Source organism: Myotis myotis, unplaced genomic scaffold, assembly GCF_014108235.1.
Source record: "Myotis myotis isolate mMyoMyo1 unplaced genomic scaffold, mMyoMyo1.p scaffold_m19_p_8, whole genome shotgun sequence".
Lineage (NCBI taxonomy): Eukaryota > Metazoa > Chordata > Mammalia > Chiroptera > Vespertilionidae > Myotis > Myotis myotis.
The window spans coordinates 41742644-41769371 of NW_023416390.1; the positions used below are offsets into that span (position 1 = coordinate 41742644).

The following is a 26728-nucleotide window of genomic DNA, read 5'->3' on the forward strand; positions in this document are numbered from 1 at the left end:
TAAGCTTAATATATTTTCCTGATGAATTGAAACTTTGATAGTTACCAAATATCCCTCTTTGTCCATAATAATGATTTTTATCTTAAAGTTTAGCTAATACCACCTCTGGTCCTATCCTATAACTTTTACTCTTTCTGTATCCATATATTTTAGGTGTGTTTCTTGTAAACAGAATTTAGGTGTATTCTTTTAAGCAGTCTAACCATAAAATCCTAAATCCATTTAGCCCATTTAAATCTAATTGGCCAAGAGCACTAGCTTCATTTCCAGACAGACTTGGATTTGAATATTGGCTCTATCAATGACCAGATATGTTATCTTGAACTTGTCATGTTCATATCTCTAGGTGTGGCTCCTTGTCTATAAAATTGAGATAGTAATGACTACTCCCAGGTGTATTAAAGGTTAATGAGCAAGGATATAGTAAACTTTAAGTGTTATTATGGAAGTAAGAGTAAGTCTGATGTTTGGAAGACAGCCTTCCTGGAAAAGATAATCCATATTAGTAGGAAAAGAAATAAGGTTAAATGGGTAATGGGAAACCAAATCATGGGAACATTGAACTTAGCTGAAGTAAACACTTGATCTGGTAGGTGCTATTATAAGTTCTTGGGCAGGAGATTAGCATGACAAACCTGGAAATACTACTATTTTGGAATGCATTCTCAAGTGGAAGTCAGCCTATCAGGTATACCTGAGAACTTGTTGGCAGTTGTAAAAAGAAGCTGTATCAGCAAAGGATGAAGACCTAAAGAACTCCTACAAAGGAAGTTAATATTTTGGAGTGTCAGGAAAGCATTGAATTATGATTAGCTGTCTACACCTGTAAAGTTACCTCAAGAAGTAAAGATGTTGAATGTGAAAGTGGCTTAGAAGTGGTTCCATGTTTATTGCAGTATTATTCTATTTCAGGTTGTCACAGTCACATTCACGTATATAGGGTAGGAGCAGTTGTTCCTTAAATTTATTAGCCAAATCATTGGAGTAGAGTTAAGAGTATTCTCTTACAGCACTGCTACTAACTCATTATGCAATTTAAAGTTATTTGCTTCTTGGTTACTTCAGATTTTAGGTAGGAATAATTTCTGATAGTCTACCATTCAGATTTATTGTAAAATGATCAGTGTGTAAGTATTTTAGAAATCAAAGTCAAAAGTCACTTTAAAATAATTATTTTCTTTGGGACATATAAAATTAAGATTTAATAATTATCAATTAACACTCTAAAGTAGTAGACTTTTGAAGTTTTAGGTAAACAAACTCTTTGGTATCTGGGATTCCTTTGTAATCTTAAAAGCTGAGACCTGTAAAGAGCTTTTATGATTATGTTTACTTACCTGCCTGTCTACCTGTACTATACTATATTTTCTGTAAAAAAAGAAAAGAATGAAATTTCTTTAGTTTTGTAAATCTCTTTAATGTATATTTTGCTTAATAGAAGACAGCTGGATTCTTTTATCTGCTTTTGAATTCAGTCTGTGAGATATCACATGCCATATAACTTCTGTAAAACTCCACTTTATACTCATGAGAGAATGAGTGAAAAATACAAAGAGTTTCTTAGTCTTATTAAGATAGTTTTGACCTTGCTAACCCCTGAAATGTTTTCAAGGACCACAAGGGTTTCCAGACATTTTGAGAACTGCTGCTCTAATGTATTTCTATATATGTCTACCAAAACAGCTGCTGAGGAAGCGTTAGATAACTGGGTGCTAAAAGTAGTTACTGCTATTGTCACAAAGAAGTACTGTGCAATGCTACTAAACAAATTTGTCAAAAATATTTTGGCCCGAACCAATATGCTCAGTTAATATTTGACAAAGGAGGCAAGAACATACAATGGAGCCAGGATAGTCTCTTCAATAAATGGTGTTGGGAAAATTGGACAGATATATGCAAGAAAATGAAACTAGACCACCAACTTACACCATACACAAAAATAAACTCAAAATGGATAAAGGACTTAAATGTACGACAGGAAACCATAAAAATTCTAGAGGAATCCAAAGGCAACAAAATCTCAGACATATGCCAAAGCAATTTCTTCACTGATACAGCTCCTAGGGCACTTGAAACTAAAGAGAAAATGAACAAATGGGACTACTTCAAAATAAAAAGCTTCTGCACAGCAAAAGAAACCATCAACAAAACAACAAGAAAACCCACTGTGTGGGAAAACATATTTGCCAATGTCATATCTGATAAGGGCCTAATCTCCAAAATTTATAGGGAACTCATACAACTTAACAAAAGGAAGATAAACAATCCAATCAAAAAATGGGCAAAGGACCTAAATAGACACCTTTCAGAAGAGGACATTCAGAAAGCCAAGAGACATATGAAAACATGCTCAAAGTCACTAATCATCCGAGAGATGCAAATCAAAACAACAATGAGGTATCATCTCACACCTGTCAGACTGGCTATCATCAACAAATCAACAAATGACAAGTGCTGGAGAGGATGTGGAGAAAAAGGAACACTTGTGCACTGCTGGTGGGAATGCAGACTGGTGCAGCCACTATGGAAGACAGTGTGGAGATTCCTCAAAAAACTACAAATGGAACTACCATTTGACCCTGTGATCCCACTTCTAGGAATATATCCCAGGAAACCAGAAACACCAATCAGAAAGGATATATGCACCCATATGTTCATAGCAGCACAATTCACCATAGCTAAGATCTGGAAACAGCCTAAGTGCCCATCAGTAGATGAATGGATTAGAAAACTGTGGTACATCTACACGATGGAATACTATGCTGCTGTAAAAAAGAAGGAACTCCTACCATTTGCAACGGCATGGATGGATCTGGAGAGCATTATGCTAAGTGAAATAAGCCAGTCAATGAAGGAAAAATACCACATGATCTCACTCATTCATGGATAATAGAGACCATTATAAACTTTTGAACAGTAATAGATACAGAGGCAGAGCTGCCTCAAACAGATTGTCAAAATGCAGCGGGAAGGCCGGGGAAAGTTGGTGACAGGAGGGAGAGGTATAAGAGATCAACCGAAGGACTTGTATGCATGCATATATGCATAACCAATGGACATGGGACGCTGGGGGGTGGGGGAGGCCAGGGGATAGTCAAGGGCGGGGGAAAAAAAAGACACATATGTAATACCCTTTGTAATACTTTAAGCAATTAAAAAAATAAAAAATAAAAAAAAATATTTAAGGCATATTATTGTATTTTAATGCATTCTTTCTGAAATGTATATTTTTTAATTTCATATAATCACATTTTGAAAATGATTTCTAATGTCAAAATCAAATTTGCAGCCCAGGCAGTGTGACTCAGTGGTTGAGCATTGACCCATAAACCAAGAGTAATTGTTAGATTCCTGGTTGGGGCACATACCTGGGTTGCGGGCTCAATCCCCAGGAGGGGACATGCAGGAGGCAGCCAATCAATGATTCTCTCTCATCACTGATGTTTCTATCTCTCTCTCCTTTACCTTCCTCTCTGAAATCAATAAAAATATATTTGTAAATCAAATTGCCAAATCCAATTCATATATTAACAAATACAATTCTTACAAATGGAGTAGATAAATTTAGTGTCACTTTTGTGACATAACATCATTAAGTTCCCTGTACTTTGTTAAATAAGGCTCATCTCTATGCAACCAATACAGGAGCACCCAAATACATTAAAAAAAAACCTTCTGGAAGATATCAAGGGAAAGATTGACAGCAATACAATCATAGTAGGGGACTTTAATACCCCATTGACACCACTGGATAAATCCTCTAAACAAAAAGTCAGCAGAGAAACAGCAATCCTAAATGACTCACTAGATCAGATGGACTTAATTGATGTCTTCAGAACATTTCACCCCAAAACTACAAAATATACATTCTTCTCAAGTGCACACAGGACATTTTCAAAGATAGACCACATATTAGGAAACAGGCAAAGTCTCTTCAAATTCAAGAAGATAGAAATCATATCAAGCATCTTCTCAGATCACAATGGTATAAAATTAGAAGTCAACTACAATAAAAATTATGAAAAACATCAAACACTTGGAGGCGAAATAGTATGTTATTAAACAATGATTGGGTTACCAAAGTGATCAAAGAAGAAATAAAATGCATCCTGGAAAAAAAATGACAATGAAAACACAACAATCCAAAATCTATGAGACATAGTGAAAGCCGTCCTGAGAGGGAAGTTCATAGCTCTACAGACCTACCTCAAAAAAAAAAAAAAAAAAAAGAATAAATGGTAATAAATTATCTAAACCTACAACTCAAAGAGTTAGAAAGTGAGCAACAAGAAAAAGCCCAGAGTAAGCAGAAGGAAGGAAATAATAAAGATGAGAGTGGAAATAAATGACATAGAAACAAAACAAAACAAAACAAAACAAAAAAACAAAAAAAAATACAAAAGATCAATAAAACAAAGAGCTATTCTTTGAAAGGAGAAACAAGATTTATGAACCTCTAGCCAGGCTCACCAAGAAACAAAGAGAGAGGACCCAAATAAACAAAATCAGAAATGAAAGAAGTGAAGTAACAACCGACCCCACAGACATACAAAGGATTGTAAAAAAACAAACAAACAAAAAAACACACACTACGAACAACTCTATGCCAACAAACTGGACAACCTTGATGAAATGGACATATTCCTAGAAAAATACAAACTTCCAAAACTCAGGAAGAATAAAAAAACCTGAATAGGCTGATAATTACTGATAAAATTAAGACAGTAATAAAAAAAATTCCAGCAATCAAAAGCCCTGTACTGGACAGCTTCACAGGGGAATTTTACCAAACATTCAAAGAAGAACTAAAACCAATCCTTCTCAGACTATTCCAAAAAAAATTCAAGAGGAAGGCACACTTCCAAGCTCTTTCTATGAAGCCAGCATCACCCTAATACCAAAACCAGATAAAGACACTACAAAGAAAGAGAATTACAGGCCAATATTCCTGGTGAACATAGATGCTAAAATCCTTAACAAAATTCTAGCAAATCGGGTCCAGCATTACATTAGAAAGATGATACATCATGACCAAGTGGGATTTATTCCAAGAATGCAAAGCTGGTACAATATCCACAAATCAATAAATATGATATATCACATAAGCAAATTGAGAGACAAAAATCACATAATCTCAATTGATGCAGAAAACGCATTTGACAAAATCCAACACCCTTTCCTGATAAAAACTCTCAGCAAAGTAGGAATAGAGGGATTATACCTCAACATAATAAAAGCCTTATATGACAAACCTATAGCCAACATCATACTTAATGGGCAAAAACTAAAACCATTTCTCCTAAGAACAGGGACAAGACAGGGATGCCCACTTTCACCATTCCTGTTTGACATGGTACTGGAAGTGCAAGCCATAGAGATTAGACAAGAAGAAGAAATAAAAGGCATCCAAATTGGAAAAGAAGTAAAACTCATTATTCACAGATAACATGATATTGTACATAGAAAACCCTAAAGATTCCATCAAAAAACTAGACTTAATAAATGAATTCAGTAATGTAGCAGGATACAAAATTAACACCCAGAAATCTATGGCTTTTTTATACACGAATAATGAACAGAAAGAAAAACTTAAAAAAAAATCCCATTTACCATTGCAACAAAAAAATTAAGATAACTAGGAATAAACTTTACCAAGGATGTAAAGGACCTGTACTCAGAAAATTATAGGACATCGAAAAAAGAGATAGAGGAAGACATAAACAAATGGGAGAATATTCCATGTAGACTCAACATCATTAAAATGTCCTTACTACCCAAAGCAACCTATAGATACAATGCACTACCCGTTAAAATATCAATGGCATATTTAAAAGACCTAGAACAAACTCTCTAAAAATTCATCTGGAATTTAAAAAAGACCCCGAATAGCTGCAACAATCTTGAGAAAAAAGAACAAAGTTGGAGGGATCACAATTCTAGATATCAAGCTATATTACAAAGCCACAGTTCTCAAAACTGCCTGGTACTGGCACAAGAACAGACATATAGACCAATGGAACAGAACAGAGAACCCAGAGATTGACCCAAGACATTATGCTCAATTAATATTTGACAAAGGAGGCAAGAGCATACAATGGAGCCAAGACAGTCTCTTCAATAAATGGGGTTGGGAAAATTGGACAGATACATGCAAAAAAAAAAAAAATGAAAGTAGACCACCAACTTACATCATACACAAAAATATACTCAAAATGGATAAAGGACTTAAACGTAAGATGGGAAACCATAAAAATCTTAGAAGAATCTATAGGCAGCAAAATAGCAGACACATGTCTTAACAATGTCGTTTCCAATACAGCTCCTAGGACACTGGAAACTAAAGAGAAATAAACAAATGGGACTACATCAAAATAAAACACTTCTGCACAGCAAAAGAAACTGTCAACAAAACAACAAGAAAGCCCCCTGCATGGGAGAACATATTTGCCAATGTTATCTCTGATAAGGGTTTAATCTCCAAAATTTATAGGGAACTCATACAACTTAACAAAAGGAAGATAAACAATCCAATCAAAAAATGGGCAAAGGACCTAAATAGACACTTTTCAAAAGAGGACATACAGAAGGCCAAGAGACATGAAAACATGCTCAAAGTCACTAGTCATCCGACAGATGCAAATCAAAACAACAATGAGGTACCATCTCACACCTGTCAGAATGGCTGTCAACAACAAACGACAAGTGGTGGCGAGGACGCAGAGAAAAAGGAACCCTCTTGTACTGCTAGTGGGAATGCAGACTGGTGCAGCCACTGTGAAAAACAGTATGGCATTTCCTCAAAAAATTAAAAATGGAACTTCTGTTTGACCCAGTAATTCCACTTCTAGGAATATATCTCAAGAAAACAGAAACACCAATCAGAAAGAATATATGCACCCCTATGCTCATAGCAGCACAATTTACAATAGCTAAGATTTGGAAACAGCCTAAGTGCCCATCAACAGATGAGTGGATTAGAAAACGGTGGTACATCTACACAATGGAATACTATGCTGCTGTAAAAAAAAGAAGGAATTCTTACCATTTGCAACAGCATGGATGGAACTGGAGAGTATTATGCTACATGAAATAAGCTAGTCAGAAAAAGATAAATATCATATGATCTCACTCATTTGTGGAATATAATGAACAACAAACTGATGAACAAAAACAGAACCAGAGTCATAGAAGCATCAAATAGACTGTCCAACCTATGAGGGAAGGTGGGGGAGATGAGGGGGTAAGAGATCAACCAAAGGATTTGTATGCATGCATTTGAGCATAACCAATGGACACAGGTAGTAGGGGGGTGAAGGCATGTGCTGGGGTGTGGGAGTGGCTGGGGAGAGGTCAATGGGATAAAAAGGAGACTCATGTAATACTTTAAACAATAAAAAATTTAAATTTAATAAATAAATAATGAAAATAAATAAATCCAGCTCATTCCATTTTAGGCTTACAAAGATATGTTTATCATTGCGTTTAGATCAGTGTTAAATAATTAACAAGATGTCCTGGGGCCAATTGAAAGCTACTTTGAATCAGATGTTTAAAATGACCTATTAACCACCCATGCAGTGTTTCCACTGTACCTCTCAATTTGCTACTTAAAGGAGCAATATCTAATTTTTGAAATTTGCTTTTTAAAATTTTGACATATTAACTAACTATATATTTTTTATAATTTTTCCCCTGTATTGATTTTTAGAGAGAGAGGAAGAAAGAGGGAGAAATAGAGACATCAATGAGAGAGAAACATCATCTATGTTGTGGAGATCCAGCTGCAAACCAGGTATGTGCCCCAACCTGGGATCGAACCAGTGACCTCTTGGTTCATGGGTCGACGCTCAACCACTTAGTCACATCAGCTGGGCTAAATGACTATATTTTCTTTTTTAAAAAAAATATTTCTTTATTGATTTCAGAGAGGAAGGGAGAGGGAGAGAGAGATAGAAGCATCAGTGATGAGAGAGAATTATTGATAGGCTGCCTCCTGCACACCCCCCACTGGGGATCAAGCCCGTAACCCAGGCATGTGCCCCTGGCCAGAATCGAACCTGAGACCCTTCAGTCTGCAGGCCGACACTCTATCCACTGAGCAAAACCAGCTGGGGAAAATGACTATATTTTCAAGCAAAGTTAAATAGTAGCTTCTTCATGCTCTTCTTTTTTATTAAATTCTTTATTGTTGAAAGTACTATGTATGTACCGTTCCCCCCCCCCCATTGTCCTCTCCCAGCCTGCCTCCACCCCGCCCCAGCCCAGACCTTCACCCCTCTTTATGCTCTTCTTACTTTTTTTCTTATCTTTTAACACTTCCTCCCCCCTTTTCTTTTTTTTTCTTTCTGTCTTTTAGATCTATCTTTTCTGTGTTTCTGCTTGGATCAATATAATGCAGGGCTAGAGAAGTGAGAAATGGAGGTATTCATTGACAGTAAAATAAACAATAAAATTGGTCCATGAGCCAATAGACCAAGTCATAGGAGGACAACTAAGGCTAATGCCAGAAGATCCCCCAGGAGAAGCCAAAGTGGGAAACACCCCAAAATAGAGCCCTGTGTAGAATCACTGATAAGCCAGACTGCAGTGCAGGAATGTGAGGAGAGTCATAGGAGGCCAACTAATGCTGCTAATTTCTTGTCTTTTTGAAATATGCTTTTTAAAGATATTGTCTGACGCCGAAACCGGTTTGGCTCAGTGGATAGAGCGTCGGCCTGCGGACTGAGGGGTCCCGGGTTCGATTCCGGTCAAGGGCATGTACCTGGGTTGCAGGCACATCCCCAGTGGGGGATGTGCGGGAGGCAGCTGACCGATGTTTCTCTCTCATCGATGTTTCTAACTCTCTATCTCTCTCCCTTCCTCTCTGTAAAAAATCAATAAAATATATTAAAAAAAAAAAAAAGATATTGTTTGACCCTCTAAATATAGTCCTCAAAATATATCCTTGATCCAGCCTATTCTAAGCTTTGTGTGCAAAATAACGGGGTGTGTAAAAGTGTTAGATAATTTTTCATTTCTGTTTTGAAGGCATTCAAATATCAGGGACTGTGAGCACATTCATTTCTTATTTCTTAAAATAATGCCAAAGTTACTGGTTTAAAGGTATTATTATTTGCTTACATGTGGTGGGGTTGGAGGGGACAGAGTTGAAATAAATTCACATTACTAAAACTTAATTATGTCAGTTCTAACACTCTATTTTTATGATAAGCATATGACCCATAAGCAGATTTAAACCCATCCATTTAATCATAGTTCAGGTTTGAAGAAGAAGTTGCCTGTGTAGAGTAGGGTCATAGGATGAGCCCCAGGAGAGCAGGCAGGAGGCTGGTAGAGGGATGGACATCAAGGGATCTCTACAGGGAAACCGTGCACCAGCTGGAAAAACATGACACCAGATGTAATAATAATGAGGGACTGATCTGGGCCCCACACCAGCCAGGGGTTTCGCAAAGGAGAAGTGAAGATATGTACTTGAATGAGCACTTTCTATGCTAGTTCTTGGTGGTACTTATAAAGCACTAGGGGTTAGGAAAATCAGACTTCAGTGGCTACCCACTGACCTGCCCTTTTGTACCTTAGTACAAGTACATTTGTAGGCATGGGAAGCACCACCCCAAGTTCGAACCATAATTTTCTAAAGGCTACTCCATCATTGCGGGAGTTAGTTTGTTATAACCAACCTACAGATCTTCCAGCTACCCAACAGATCTTAAAATGTCAGGAAAAACATTGCAGAAACTGAGAATTCAGGATGTGAAGACATAAAATTACCATAAAAATGTGTGAAAAATCAGTTTTAGCTTATAAAAAATCATTGAATACAGGTTAATGACCCGTTACGCAACTTGCCTAAAATAAATACATATTTCAGCTACATCCCATTTTCCTTAGAACCAGTTGGTGAGAACAGTAGGTAAGCTCCTGCTTCCCAGCTTTGAAAAAAGATTGTTAATACTTTGTCTTATGGGAGAATATGATGTTTTGTATTTACATCCAAATAATCCAATATAGGTGGCAATCAGGTAAGCAGCGAGAAAACTGGAGAATAAATCAAACTAAATTGGCCATGTTAAAGCTGTATGATAGCTACATGGGGATTCATATACTTTCTAATTTTACGTTACAAATTTTCCATCATAAAAAGTTTTAAAATTATATTTAAAATTTTTGCCGAAACCGGTTTGGCTCAGTGGATAGAGCGTTGGCCTGTGGACTGAAGGGTTCCAGGTTCGATTCTGGTCAAGGGCATGTGCCTGGGTTGCGGGCACATTCCTGGTGTGGGATGTGCAGGAGGCGGCTGGTCGATGTTTCTCTCTCATCGATGTTTCTGACTCTCTATCTTTCTCCCTTCCTCTCTGTAAAAAATCAATAAAATATATTTTTTTAAAAAAAATTTTAACTTTGCCTTTTTATCACTATTTCAAAACTATCAGTGCATACTCTAAAAAATCTATAAAGGACAGAAAAGTATAAAGAAGGAAAAAAAATCTTAGTATGTATGACCTTTCCCTACACTTAAACATAAATGCAAATTTATCAGTGATCCTACCAGTCTCAACTAGTTCTTAACTTTAATGCCACAGTTTCTCCAGTATCAACTGAAATTGATATTTCCCCACATTTATGAAAGTGAGGGATGATAAAAACAGCTATAAAACACATTGTACAACTTAACCATCCAGCCGTTGTTATAATTGCAAGATCAGGTTAAACCAATGTGAGTAAATAGATACCTTAGTTAATGTGTTTATCCTCCATAATATGAATTAACTCTGTCAGGGAACCAAGACATCATCAGTTCAGTTGTTGTCTGCAGTAGCCTTGCAAAGCACTTTGAAAAAAGCCCTGGTGAGCAATTAACTGCCACCTGCAGAAACAGCGAAAGAGGTCACTTCTTCAACCTAACGTAAAGAAAGCATTTCACATTTTAATACAGTTATGGTGTGTTGGTTATCTATTGCTGGCTAACAAATCACCCCAAAATTTAGTAGCTTAAGACAACAAACATTTATTATCTCATATGATTTCTGAGGGTCAAGACCCAGCAATGGCTTAGGTAGGTGGTTCTGGTTCAGGATCTCTTTCGAAGATGTAATCTCAAGGCTTAACTGAAGCTGAAGAATCCTTTTCCAAGTTCATTTACAAGATTGTTAGCCAATCTCCATTCCCTACCGCAAAGGTCTGACCATGGGCTGCCTGAGTGTCCTCATGCCATGGCAGTTGGTTTCCCACAGAGAAAAGTGAACAAACAGAGTAAAAGAGAAAGACGAAAAGAGCGGGCATATGGGGAGTGCCCAATATAGAAGCCATGGTCATTTAAAATCTAATCTTGGAAGCAACATACCATCATTTCTGCCTTACTCTGTTGGTCATGCAGACCAAACCTAGAACATCATGGGAGGAGAACACAAGGATGTGAATACCAGGAGGCAGAGATCACTGGGTACCATTTTGGAGGCTGGCTACTACATGTAGAATAGAAAAGAGAAATCTCTTAAATATTAGTGATAAGATACATGAAAATGGATTTGCAAGGATTGTCTTTAAGTGAAGTTGGACCCCAATCCATCTGGGATGATTTTGTTATTAAAGAAGTAGCCAAATAATAACTTCCAATCATTTACAACTTTCAAAATACCTTACCACTTTAAATCTTTGTGTATAAAAGTGGATACCCCATTAAGCACTTAAGCCAAGGGATTACTGAGTTTATTCAGAGCTGAAATGAACAATAGCAATTGCTGCTAAATTCTGTTTCATCCCTACCCTTCCCAAGTGAGGTCATGTGTGCCTCTGCCAAAGCTCAGTTCCTGGTTTCTTGTCCCATTCCTGGTGGGCTTCAATCTTACACAAATGCTATAGTCTGGCTTTTTTGTTGATTTATAATTTTAACCATCCCACCCAAAGCATCATGGTAAAAGAGAAAGAAAATACAGCATATGGTTTTTGCCTTCAACAAATTTAAAACCTTTATAAACTGATAGTCCCTAGCTATGCCTAGACCTCAGTTTATACATACCAAAATAAAAGTTATGCTACAGTCGCTTTCTCTGTATTCATCACTAATTGAATACGTGTGTATTGATTTTTAGCACTGGTAGTTTAAAAAAATATTTTAGGGTTTCCTACCAAACTTTCAGAATGTAAATCATCATTGCAGATAACTCACCAATAACATAATATGTGGTTAAACTGTTGAAATAATAGATAAGTTCCACAGTCCACAGAGAATCATATTTTTTTCAACTATGATGTTCATTAGAGTATAATAAGATATGTGGTCTATTGGCAAATAGATATCTTCTCATTAAAAATAGACACACTCAAAAGTAGCTCTAAAATCAGTAAACTATAAAATAAAGTATGATTATTTAAGTATAGTAGAAGGGAAGGAGAAAGATGAGTGACATTTTTTCACTTTCATAATAGCTATCATGAAAGAAATAGGCTTTATAATAATTTTACTCATTGGTAAAACAGATAATCATTTTTAAAATTGGTTGAATAATAAATTAACTCTCCTTAATGGAAAGACTTTGATGCATATGACCATTCATTCTGAGTCTAATAGTCACTATTTTTTTAATAGTCACTATTAATCATTATCTCCTCCCAACCCAACAGTACTCTCAATATCCTACAATTCTGAAGTACAGATTCCTTTTTGAGTCCTCTCTTGATGTTATCAGAACATGTGGATTTAAATTGTTGTCAGGTATTTTCTTCTTGTCAAGATAATTCATTGGTATCTCTTCAAAGGAGATTTTTTTTGGTACCACTCTAAAGAATAAAATACCTTTAATACCTCATCCCCAAAATTAAAATAATGTATTTGTTAGTCTTTAACAGTGAGCTCATTCTAGTTCATTCTCTATGAATTATTATGTTTATACAGCTAAATTATGTGGGTTTCTTTTTAGGTTCACTTTGGCAGACATTTTTTCCAGGAAAAGATTGTTGTTGATCATAGCAGCAGGTCTAATTCCTTTCTCATGTGTTTATTTTTTAAGAACTCCCACAGACTGGCTTGACCTTAACCATAGATAGAAGTTTATTCTGTATGATTTGTGTGTGTATGTGTGAAGTAGGGGATAACAAAGGTTGTATAGAAAATAAATCTTGTTTTATACAAACATGTAAGAGAAGCCTCAAATATTCAAAAAAGAATAACTGATTAATATATAATTCTTTCCTAAGAACAAGTTTTGATAGTCCAGGAATAGAGATACCACAAGAATACCAGGCACCTAAAAGGGGGTTAGTAGAGATGGAGAGGTCAGGCAGAACATACCTACATCCAAGATCAGTCATTTGTCCTTCTATCCAAGATCTGCTAAGGGCAGACCTGCCCCCCAATGACTCCCATAGGAATTAAAATGAATACATGCATATGTTATTAAAGAAACTAACTTCACAATTACCCTTGTATTGTCCCTGATACCTAGACAAGATTTGAGGATGAATTACCTAAGAGTAACATAAAAGATGGTTGTCATTTTATAGCAACAAGATGAGAGACAGATAAATAAGAAATGAGATGTAATCTAAAATGGATCTAAATGTTAACAGAAAAGCATTCTCCAGTTATACATATTAAAGGGGGGAGAGAGGAAAATATCACACAGGGAAGGAAAAGTGATCACAATTAACCATGTAAAGATAATTTTCTGAGGTTTTTTTTAATGGTTTCTGGGTAGTGGTTGTTTTATTCCCAAATTTTATAAAATAATTTAGTTAGGTACAACAGTTGGTTTTGATTTGAAGTAGAATAGAAAGTTAAACTCTTTGGGTCAGGGATAGAAATGGCTGTTGTATATTTTTAATGGCTGAATATATTTAGCATGGTATATATCTCAGTAGTGGAGGGGAAGAAAAACCTCCTGCTCTTTTTTTTTTTTTTTTTTTTTTTAATCCTTACCCACGGATATTTTTCCATTGATTTTTAGAGACAGTGGAAAAGAGAGGGGAAGACAGAAATATCGATGTGAGAGAAACACATTGATTGGTTGCCTCCTGCATGAGCCCTAACCAGGGCCCAGGGTGGGGAGGAGCCTGCAACAGAAGACGAGCCCTTGCCTGGAATCGAACCCAGGACCCGTAGGTCCACTGGCCAATGCTCGATCCACTGAGCCAAACCAGCCAGGGCGCTTCTGTTCTTAATAGAAATAACTTAAAAGCTGTGAGTCAGGAGCCCTGGGTTGAGGTTTTGGTGCTACCACCTAAAAATGTATGATCTTAAAACTTTTGCTCTCATTCTTCATTCCTTAACTTTTTTCACCTTATTTACTGTTTGGGTTAAGATCTTAATTTCTTTTCACCTTTTGGGATATTGTTAGGGTCAAATGAAATAATTTGTATAAAAGTACTGTTCAAGTACATGCTGTCATTTGTCATTCTATTTTATACCTTGGGAGATAAACAAAATGTCCTAAAAATAGAAAAGGGCTAAATGTAATGCCTAATCCTGATAAGAATGGAAAGGACAACCCAATTTAGTTTAATTTTGACATACATAAAAATACCAAAATAAATCAATAACATGTATTAGTCTTTTAAAGTACCCATTCCTGGCTCAGATAGCAATTAATATGGCTTCTTGAAGAGAAATGACACTAATTAAGTTCATTTTATGACATAATAACAGGCTATTCACATAAGGGGAAAATAACATATAAGTCTACTTCAGCCATAATTCAAATGCTCATAGATATTTAATATGATTGGAGAAAAATTAATAAAACTTTACGTTCTGTTTCACTTTCCCTTTCTCAGCCTCATGGCTAATAATTGCTTTTTTAGGCAAATCTTTTGACTTTAGCCTTAAGCTAGAATGTTGGGGTATCTAGAGTGATAAATGGGAAATTAAATTTTTTTAAGTTGAAGAGTCAATAAAATTGTACACACAAACACACACACACACACAAACATACACACACAAAATAACAAGTGTAATAACTGTTTACATTAAGAGTCGGGATCTTTGCATTCCACCTTAGAACTGGCTAAGTGACCAGACTCTAGTTTGATAGTTGTCCTGGTGCTCTATCAAGAGTTGACCCAAACCCAAATAGCAATTCCTTACTTTCCGGAGACCTGTGGAGTGTTCTGCACTTCTCTTTTGAGGAAGAGAAAAGAGAATGTGGTTTGCAGGAATATGCCACTTGGGAAATTTAGCTAGTTCAAGGTTTCCCAGTGTAAATTCTGTAGGATTTCAGAGAAACAGGGCATTTTTCTCTTGTTCTGCTGTCATAAATCTGGGAACCACTGCTGTAATTCTGCCTCCTTGTAAAGTCCCATTACCTGTTAGCTTACTAAAGGTTCCAAAAATTCTTTGTAACATTGTGTAATACAGTGTGTTTTCCCAGCACTTATTTATAGCCCTTTGGGATGTTGTGGCTTAAATTATAAGGGCCTACAGAGCAAGTGCTCAGATATAAGTAACTAATGCCATCCTCAAAAGGACAGTGGTCATTGGTGAATCATCTGTGAATGGTGGCTCAAAGTGGTCAGTCCGAAGTTTAAATTATTAATACCTTGGATGAAGGTCCAGGGGACCTGTTCTTAACATTTGAACATGACACTTAAACTAAATCTACATAATAAAAACTTTTTCTCTTAGCTATAAGGTAAATTCAGCCAATTAGGCAGAATTGAACCTTTTAAACCAGCAGTTCTCAACCTGTGGATCGCGACCCCTTTGGCGGTCGAACGACCCTTTCACAGGGGTCGCCGAAGACCATCCTGCATATCAGATATTTACATTACGATTCATAACAGTAGCAACATTACAGTTATGAAGTAGTAACGAAAATAATTTTATGGTTGGGTCACAACATGAGGAACTGTTATTTAAAGGGCCAGAAGGTTGAGAACCACTGTATAAACAGACCTAGAAAGCTTATTGCACACATAAACACTCACATGTACACATGTAATTCAGTATTTCTAAACATGGAAGCCATAATCTAAATGAGTGACTGAAGTTTGTGAGTTTGCTAATGCCTTGGGTGAAAGAATAAGAATCCAAGATAATATTGAACATTCAACAAATGGTAGAGTAGAAAAAGCAAGGAGTTAGTTGTTGTTTTTTAAATTTCTAAAATGTTTGTTGTTGAAAGTATTACATATGTTCCCATTTTCCCCCAATTAACCCCTTCTATCCCACCCTGGCCCCTCTCCCCAGGCCTTCATCACCCTATTGTCTGTGTTCATGGGTTATGCATATATGCATACAAGTTCTTTGGTTGATCTTTTCCCGCCCACCCTCCCACCCTGCCTTCCCTCTGAGATTCAACTGTCTGTTGAGTTAGTATTTCTTAGGATGAGGGACAGATTTAGGAGAATGTTGTTAAAAGGCAAGGAAGAAATTTAATAATATCTCAGCTTATGGAAAGAATCATCATGCTTCCAGATATATTCCTATTGTCTTATTTGAGAGGATCATGCTTGCTGTGATAGGAATATTGTATGTGGTGGAGTATGAAAAGATTAGCAGCTCAGTCTTTGTCTTTGATATTTAACTTGAATTGGCAACAGCATTATAGACAGAATGGGATTCAGAAGTGGAAAAAGTGTCATGTTTGTTTAAAATGGACAGATGATCTCCTACCCTAAATTTCATGAATAATCTTCATAACCTCTTTCACCTTTTTTTACCCATAAAAAACAAAGAATCATCTTTGTGCATGTATCCGTTTTTCTAGAAAGTAACCTTCTAAAACTTCATCTTTGGCCTGTTCTGAATGGGTGTAAGCATCCTGGGGGTGTTCAACTAATGATGATAAAGAAGATTAGATGGAGAATACAAAGTCAGACTAAAAATTAACAAGGTTCTATTCCGTATTCTTTTTTTAAAATAAGTCTTTATAGTTCAGATTATTACAGTTGTTCCTCTTTTTTCTCCCCATAACTCCCCTCCACCCGGTTCTCACCCCACCCCATGCCCTTACCGCCCCCATTGTCCTCGTCCATAGGTGTTCAATTTTTGTCCAGTCTCTTCCTGCAGCCCCCAACACCCTCTTCCCCCCGAGAATTGTCAGTCCACTCCCTTTCTACACTCCTGATTCTATTATATTCACCAGTTTATTCTGTTCATATGTTTTATTCACTTGATTTTTAGATTCACTTGTTGATAGATGTGTATTTGTTGTCACTTTGTTGTTCATAATTGTCATCTTTATGTTTTTCTTCTTCTTCCTCTTCTTAAAGAATACCCTTCAACATTTCATATAATACTGGTTTTGTGGTGATGAACTCCTTTAGCTTGTTCTTATCTGTGAAGCTCTTTATCTGACCTTCAATTCCAAACGATAGCTTTGCTGGATAAAGTAATCTTGGTTGTAGGTTCTTGCTATTCATCACTTTGACTATTTCTTGCCACTCCCTACTGGCCTGCATAGTTTCTGTTGAGAAGTCAGCTGACAGTCGTATGGGTACTCCCTTGTAGGTAACTGACTTTTTTTCTCTTGCTGCTTTTAAGAGTCTCTCTTTGTCTTTGCCCTTGGCATTTTAATTATGATGTGTCTTGGTGTGGTCCTCTTTGGATTCCTTTGTTTGGGGTTCTCTGCACTTCCTGGACTTGTAAGTCTATTTCTTTCACCAGGTAGGGTAAGTTTTCTGTCATTATTTCTTCAAATAGGTTTTCAATATCTTGCTCTCTCTCTTCTGGCACCCCCATAATTTGGATGTTGGTACACTTGAAGTCGTCCCAGAGGCTTCTTACACTGTCTTCATATTTTTGAATTCTTTTTTCTTTTCTGGTTGGGTGTTTTTTGCTTCTTTGTATTTCAAATCTTTGACTTGATTCTTGGGATCCTCTAGTCTGCTGTTGGATCTCTGTATATTATTCTTTATTTCAGTCAGTGTATGCTTAATTTCTAATTGGTCCTTTTTCATATCCTTGAGGGTCTCACTAAATTTCTCGGAGGTTTCTAGAAGATTCTTGAGTAACCTTATAGCTGTGGTTTTTGAACTCTATATCCAGTAGTTTGCTTTCCTCCATTTCTTTCATTTGTGACATGTTTCTTTGTCTCCGCATTTTGGCTGCTTTCCTTGTTGATATAGTGGCTTTGTGTGCTAGGTGTCCTATAGGGCCCAGTGGCTCAGCCTCCCCAGTCACCTGGGGTGGACGCTCTTGGTGCACCCCTTTGTGGGCTTTGTGCACAGTCTTGTTGTAGTTAAGCCTTGATTGCTGTTGGTATCACTGGGAGGAATTGACCTCCAGGCCAATTGGCTGTGAAGACCAGTTGTGTCTACAATGGGAGAACTGCTGTGCTGGAAACACGCTTATGGGGCAGGACTTGCTTTAGTGGGGCTTTGGTGCTCACTGAGTCTGCCCCCTGAGTGTGTCTCTTATGGTTCTGAAGAGCTGTAATCTGGTGTGGTCCCACTCTGACCCCTGGGTATACTGGCTCTTGGATCTGCAAGGAGGTGCAAAGTCAGCCCCTGCCTGAGGCCATCAAGCAGGAGCTACAGAGAGATCTTCCGATTGCTCCTCTTTGTTTAGGATTTGGAGGTGCCCAGATGAGACGCCTCTGTGAAGCAATGCAGGCTGCTGAGGAGCCTTAGGCCTTCTTTTGGAAGCTCTGGGGTTCTTTGACCCAGCTGCAGTTTGTTAGGTTAGGTTGCAAAAGGCCAGGCCATTCATATGCAAATGCCTCTGCGCACAGCTTGGGTGGGATTGTAAACTGGGTGGGGCAGGGTCTCAGGGAATCACAGGGCAGTGCAAACAGCAATGGTTGCCCGTCGGCCCTGCCCCAGATAGGTCCCTGGGTCTCTGTCCCGCAGCCCGTGCAGGAACAATGAATTCTGCCACCATCTCTGAGAGAAAGCCACCCCTGCATTCCTGTCCCGATGCCAGACAGTCCAGTTTCTCCCCGTATGAGTCTGGGTCCCCAGAGTCTTGCCTGGAACTGGCGTTCAGAACAGTTGGGAGTTTGTATCTCCCTCCCGATTGAAAAAGACCACAGTGTACCCAGTTGCCGGCCCGTTTTGCGTGCCTCCATACCTCCGCTCTTCCGCACCTCTGCACCTCCTCCCAGTCTAGATGTGCTTTTCTCTTTCCTTCTAGTTGTCGAACTTCCACTCAGCCAGCCTTCCCGTGGTTCTGGATGATAGCCATTTTGTCTTTTAGTTGTAGTTTTGATGTGGTTGTGCGAGGCAGCAAGTTCAGGGTTTTACCTATGCCACCATCTTGGTTCCTCTCCTATTCCGGATTCTTAATGCCTGGGCTTCTAGCAAAGCCAGATCTCACTTGCATTACTTCTAAGCTGTGTCTGGTTTGGTCTTTTAATGTATTTATTTTGTTTGCTTAAAGTAATTTACTCAAGTAGTTCTATTAAGTATTGCAATGCCAGTTATCCTGGCAATACCAAATATTTTGAAGACATTTACAGTCAAAGACATGTTTTCTTCTATTATCTCTCCCTTAGCTGTGGAAAAAGATTTGCTTCAAATAGCAGGATTAGTGGGTCACAAAATAATTTACAACTTATGCTAAATCATAAACTTCTCATTGCTGTTTTCATGGTTTGTCATGCATAACATTTTTAGCAAGTCTGGCCTGAGATTTATGCAAGTTATTATTAGTCATTAGTATACATAGGCCCTATCAAGTCAATGATGTCTGCTCACTTGTTGGATATATTCTTTATATTTACAAAGTTTCTGTATAGCCTATAACTGGCATAGTATAGACTACATTAGTCTACATTCTTCTCAATATATTCCCAGAGTTATGACTTCCAAGAGCTTAGATTGGCTGCACTTACAGTAACTTATTTCTCCAAATCCACTGGTGCTGCCACTATTCTCCCCAATCTCAGATAGAAATCTGAATGTTCTCTTTGAGTTGTCTCTTGTCCTGATACTTCTATTCCAACCATCACCAAGTTATACCAGAAAAGGAATCACCTTTTCCTCACTACTTCCACTACCATAGCCTATCTCCTCTCTCCTGGTCAATTTAAAAGTGACAGTTCAAGATTTCACACACCAAGTTGCTAGCACACAGAGAGAATGAAAAAAGACCAGAGAGCTATCTCACAGTTTTCTCACAAATAAGGGCAGAAAGATAATACGGCCACCTGATGTGCCGTCAGAGTAATACAATGATTCTACTAGGCACCAGAGCAGAGTACTCTGGCAATAAAACCAAGATGGAAAAGGAGAAAGGGCCTGGGATACTTTTAGGGCATCGAGTCAGTAGGCAGTTACTAGTGGGAAAGGTTTAAGGTTGTACAGAGAGAGCTGGCACCAGATCTGCAAAAAACAAGGTTTACTTCTTGTACAAACTTGCCTGGATCCAGCCTTGCAGGAGCTCATGGAAAGGTCAAAAGGACTGGGCAAGGCCCTGAGGCACCAATGCTCTTTTTTTTTTTTATCACCTCTCTTCTGTATTTATTGTACTTCACCTACAGTACTCTCCTAGTCTCACTGGCCTTGCCCCACATATTCCTCTTTGCCTAGAAGTCTGTTTTAATGTAAAGAAATCCAAAAGTATCAAGTTTTTAAAAGAAAATGACTGTTTTGTACTAAGTCCCAAACCCTTCATGTCTGGTTAAATCCTGGGCTTATATCTTAACATTCAAATATGCAGAGGCAACCAAAGAGTACTTTAGGATTGGTCCCTGGAACTTAGGCCAGGCAAAGCCACCTCAACCGCATCTGCCAAAGGTATAAAGAATTGCTAGTTAGGCACCACTTCCTTTACTTGCCTTTGCATTTATCCATGAACACAAACCTTTTTTATTGAATACCACTTGCTATAACTTAAAATTTGATAAGGTGACCTAATTTCAACTCCATGTAAGAAAGCACAGCTACCAAACTCTCACATTCCAGAGCCAACCCCATTACGATCTACCTGTGCTATTATTGTAGGCAGGTCAGCTTCTTGGAGCCTTACTTCTACATCTGAAAAATAGGAATACTAGCTGCTCCCCTTTTTCACATGGCAGCATTGAGTATCAAGCCATGTAGAAGATGAGAACATTCTTTTTGTAAAATGTCTATATTATGATACAAAAATAAGGTATTATAATAATTTTAGTAATTATAATTGTTAGTAGTAATAATAATTTTTATTATCAATAACAATAGTAACTATGAGAAATAGTTTATTTTCACACAGTCTTGTGACATAATCCCCAAAGACTAATATACAAGTATCTTAGTGAACATTAATAGGTCCATCCATCTGGTACATCACTAAGTTCAATAACAGGCAGAGACAGAGATAGGAGAAACGGTGGTAAAAAGAAAAAGAGAAGGGAGAGAGAGAAAAGATGAGGAGGAAAAAGGGAGACAGAGCAGATGGAGAGAAAGGGACAAAGGGAAGTGAGAAGTAGGGAGGATGAGAAGAGAAAGGCCACCTTCACTGCCTTCCTTTCACCTCCTGAAACTACCTTTATTAAAGTTACTAAGAGGCAATCTTCAGAGGGATTTTTCCATAAGAAGTCATTGAAATCATTAACTGAACTGGATAATCATGTTTTGATAGATCTGGCCTTACATGGCCCCTCAAGAAGGAGATGCAAAGAAGGCAATTTTAATGGCCAAAAAAATAAAATTTAAAAAATGAGCAAGGAAATAACCTTGCTCAGTGGTTAGCCACTATTTTGCATGAGATCCATCTTAGGGGTAAAATGTTTATTGCTTCATTTTTTTTAGTACCATAAATGAAATCCCCTGGGGAAAATGTATATTTTTACTATATATATATTACCCATCTGTTAAACAGAAAAATGTCAATGAGCAAATTGACACAGCTTCTTAGGCACTGAATTGCTAATTTCTGAGCATAGCTGAAAAGTAGCAAAGCAGATGTCGTTTTTGGATTTTTTATTTTGATTAGCATTTGGAGAACTGGTATGGTGAAGGTAGTTGGGGTTCAGAAGAGGGGATAAGCGTAAAAGAACAAATACATCAAATAGTTATTGAAATATTCAGATTTTCCATATTTCCTCTCTATGGAAGAAAGTCAAAGTTTAACTTTTGTGGTATATCATAGAATTTTTTCTTGGTGGTGGTGGATGCAGAAAAACATCTTAAAACATACCCAGGCTGACTCATAAGGAGCAATACCCAAGACCCTTTTCTCTCTCTCTCTCTCTCTCTCTCTCTCTCTCTCTCTCTCTCTCACACACACACACACACACACACACACATACACACTCATACATCTTTAAGTTTTTTAGGTTTATTTTTAATTTATTTTTATTTCTCGTGTACAAAAGCCCAGGATTATACTCCTCCTCTTTATGTGTTATGGAAGAAGGTTTAGGTGCAATATTAAGGGAGTTGGTTTAATAACCTTTTATGTGCCAAAAGACGTAAAAAGTCTAACTCATGGGATGCTTTGTGCTTTCTTATTGTCTTGAATTGTGTAGGCGGGGTTTTTTCCTTAAAATAGATGTTTTCATATATATACATATATATATATTCATATATTTTTTCATATATATTTTTTCATATATATATTCATATATATATATATATATATATATATATATATATATATATATGAAACACAATAGATTGGTGAGCATAAAAGCAAGGCTGCACATTTGCAAAGAGCTAAGACACATGACCCCAAATAAAAAGGGGACTGGGCTGGTTTCAGCTGAAAGAACAACAATCATTTAAGACAACAGTCTGCCCTTTCAGCTGAAAATGTGGGAAATGGAGTGGCACAAATGAGGGTCTTCCTTGAGTGTCCCAAATATCTGTAGGATAATTAATGTGCCTATCACCCTGCTTAATGGAAGCTACTTCTCCACTTCATTTAAATTTAAACAGTAGAAATAGGGTAAGAAGGAGATTTTATATATATAATGTTTTTATTATAAAGTAATTCATGAGAAAAAATGTTTTAAATTAATGTACATTGTAGAAAATTACAATGTACAAAAAAGATAAGGAAGAAAATAAAAATAGTTTAGAATTTCACCACCTGGGGAGATGTGTGCTGATAATATTTTGTTTTTCTTCCTAGTATTTTTTGTTCTTTAACTCTAGACTGTCTTTGCTTAGTATAAGAAGAAAACTGTCATTTGATGTTTGATGCTTTCAGCACTGCTAGGCAAGAAATTCATAAAAAAATACAAAAATAAGAGAAACAATAAGTGTACCCATTTGAACTGTGGGAAGCTGTACCAGCCTCCAGAACCAAATATTCAAAGAAAGAAAGCAGTTGTGACAAATAAGCAGAGTGGAGGGGGGAGAATACATAAAACATTCCGTCCTAGTGCTGTTTTACTGGTCCCGCACTCCTTGACCTTAGGAAAATTATTTTCCTTTTTTTTTCATCTGTAAAATAGGGGAGTGCAGTTTAGCAATTCCATAAACATTGTAAGGTATTTTGCCCTGAGCTAGAGACCACAGAGGACAGGCAGGAAACTTCTAGTCTAATCTAGTGGGTTTTGCAACTTAGAAATAAAATGTAGGCAAACTTTCATAATATTCCTGAAGTTCCTCCTGAGATTTAAAATAAGATAATTTGCAAATTCTTGGTTTAGTTGCCAAGAAACATGCCCCAAAATAAAAATGGGACTGAGCTGGTTTCAGCTGAAAGAACAACAGTCATTTAAGACAACGTCTGCCCTTTTGGCTGAAAATATGGGAAATGGAGTGGCACAAATGAGGGTCTTCCTTGACTGTCCCAAATATCCGCCCAAAGTTCCTCAGGGGCTGAAATTCAGAAATACAGTATCACCCAAAGTCAAGTGCATCTTTAAGATACCACCACACTGGGTGTAGAAGGGTGGCAATAGCTGCAGCAAGGGCAGTGAGAAGGGTCACTGAAGTTCTTGGATTCTCGCAGCTGTTCAGGGATCTAACTGTCACCATGTTGAGCAGAAGGGCAAAGATCAAGACCACCATGAAGCCACGCATCCCCCACCCCCGCCACATGCAACATCCAGTATGTTTGCCATGTTTGACCAGACACAGATTCAGGAGTTCAAAGAGGCCTTCAGCATGATTGATCAGAACAGAGATGGTTTCGTTAACAAGGAAGATTTACATGGCATGCTTACCTCCCTGGAGAAGAATTCAACTGAAGAGTATCTAGATGTCATGATGCATGAGGCTCCTGGTTTCATAATTTCACCATGTTTGTCTTGATGTTTGTTGAAAACTTAAATGGCACAGATCCAGAAGATGTCATCAGAAATTCTTTTGCTTGCTTTGATGAAGAAGCAACTGGCACTACTCAGGAGGATTACCTGAGAGAGCAGCTGACAACAATGGGAAATCGGTTTATAGTCGAGGAAGTGGATGAGCTGTACAGAGAAGCACCTATGGACACAAAAAGAAATTTCAATTACATTGAGTGCATGCGCATTTTTAAACATGGAGCAAAAGACAAAGAGGACTGAAAAGAACTCCATATTGTAGCCAACCGTTCCTTGTCACTCCTTCGGGTACTTCTGAGACTTTCTCTTAGAGCCTATATCATGCCCTGAGCTTTACAGCTTTTATCTTTCTTACAGTATTTATCCTCAGCCATTTTGGGTACATGCATCTTTATAATCAGACTGGCAGCTGACTTTTTGTCATTTTCAAAATTGGAAATAGGGTAATTTAACTTATCAGCCACTCCCAATATAACTGCAATCTATATAGAGTTAAAACAGGATGGGGCAAAAGTAGGTTTCCAGTTGTGAGTACATTAAACACAGAGTTTATTCTTGTATTATTTATTAATTATTGTATTATTTTTCATATGAACAACTATAAACCTCCTTTGCTTCACCCTGTATATTTTTTCAGAGAAAGTTATTCACTGATTTTTTTCTGAACAATAATTAAACTTTCTGATAAAAATTAAAAAACAAAACAAAACACAATACCACCCTAAACCAGTATTAGTCATTCTCATGCTGAGAGCAAATTTGTTGAGAGTCTTGGAGAATCCCACTTTCAAAGCAAATGGAAATCAGAGCTGAATATCCTGTCAATTCAATTATATATTCCCTAAATACCAAAGGCCAACCTGTCACAAAATTGGGCAGTAAAAATCTATCCTTTCTATTCTAAAAATCTATCTATTCTAATCTCCCTCCTAATCCTTCTTTCCTCAACCAGTTTCACCCTGATCTAGGAATTGAGCAAGTTTAAAATTTCTCTTCCATTTCTTATGAAAAGCTATTGGAAAGTAGTAGAGGTAAATCGTTTACAGCTTAGTGTGTTTCTCCCAAGAAAATGTGTAAAAAATTTGTAAATGTAATTGTTTAACAAAAGTTTTTCTTCCTGTTGAAGGAATTTTATATGTCAGTAAGTAGGTGGAGAAATGTATATTTAGAGGCAAGACAAAAGGACCTTCTTCATATCCCTAAATTTATGCCAGATCTGAGGAGCATTTGTCAAAGAGTCTTTCTAATGCTGGAACAATATAGATTATGTCTCTACTATGTCTCTAATATGTCTCCAAATTTCACTAATTAGGACCTCTTCTCTCCTTCTCCCTCACTTGGAGCTACATTTGAACATAGTTGTAACAACTGTCCGAAAGACTTCCTCATTATGACAAGCGCTAAAAGAAACGTAATATCAAAGAACCATTTCAAGGGGCAGAGAGGAGATTGTTTGCTTATCTTGTGGTTTTGTAGTAAGAATTTAGGGAAGATGTCTCAATTTAAATGAGTTATAAATTGAATTTGGAATTGATATATTTACAAAGAAATTATTCTTTCAGATCACTGTTGTCCAACAGAATTTCCATAATAATGGAAATGATCAATAACTGCAGTCTAATGGGTTGTCACCAGCTCATGTGGTTATTGAGCACTCAAAAATGGCACTTGAAATTCACAAACTAAATTTTTAATTTTTATTTAATTTTAATTAATTTAAATTTATATAGCCACATGTGGCTAATGGATACTGCATTAACACAGGTCCAGATGATTCTTTATGCTCTTCTGACCCTGACAAGGAAACTTCATCCAAGTAGGGTGAATATGTCTTTAGAATTTCAGGTCTATTATAATTACATTAGTTGTCAAGTCAAAAGCAGTTGCTATTGAACAAGCCAGAAGATCTACCGGATTGCCGTGGAGTCCCTATTGGGAAAGCACAGGGCAAACCAGTATGACTAGACTCAGGCCTAAGCTCATTCTTCAAAGTGATCCTGCTAAAGCCAACTTAGTGCTTATGTTTCTACGAGCTCGTCTCTACTGGGAGTTTTTCATATTTCTACGTCAACACTTGTTATAGGATACCTTGAAAAGATAGCCTGTGACCAAAATTTCGATTTCAACAGTTCTTTCTGGCTAGTGGAACTGGAGGACGAGGACTGTTGTCTGTCATTCTGAAGCAAGACCTTTGGGGCCCTTTCAAGAAGCAGCTTGAGCGCTCTTCCTCTCAGGACCATGTGAGCACCTTTGCCTTCCCCTCCTCTTCCCCCTAGCATGTTAGCTTTGCCTTTCTCTCTCCAAAGCACCAAGGGCCCTTCTCCTGACTCTGTAACTTGTCTCCTGAGCCAACCTAGCCCAGCTGGCTCACTTCTACTACTTTGCATAACTTTCTAAATAAACTTTATCTTATAGTTTGAAAAAATAATAAACAGCAGTAGTTTGAATATCTGTTATGAGGAAGGAGCATTAGACAGTGTCTACAGGCCCTTAGTTGAAAATTTGGTTTTTGATCATTATATTTTGTTAGAAATCCTTCCTTGAGAATTATGCTCGCTGACTCCTCTCATATGCGTTTCTATTTAAAAAAA

General features: G+C 37.3%; 1 long non-coding RNA gene and 1 pseudogene across 1 annotated transcript in view; both read left to right on the plus strand.

The window, feature by feature from the left end:
* Window positions 1–23839: 23839 nt before the first annotated feature.
* Window positions 23840–24433, plus strand: LOC118661956 (annotated as a pseudogene).
* A 1772-nt stretch (window positions 24434–26205) lies between these two features.
* Window positions 26206–26728, plus strand: part of LOC118662148 — a 75008-nt gene continuing 74485 nt past the window's right edge. Inside the window, exon 1 of the long non-coding RNA XR_004969602.1 lies at window positions 26206–26377. This is a non-coding gene — a long non-coding RNA (uncharacterized LOC118662148). The remainder of the gene's footprint in view (window positions 26378–26728) is intronic.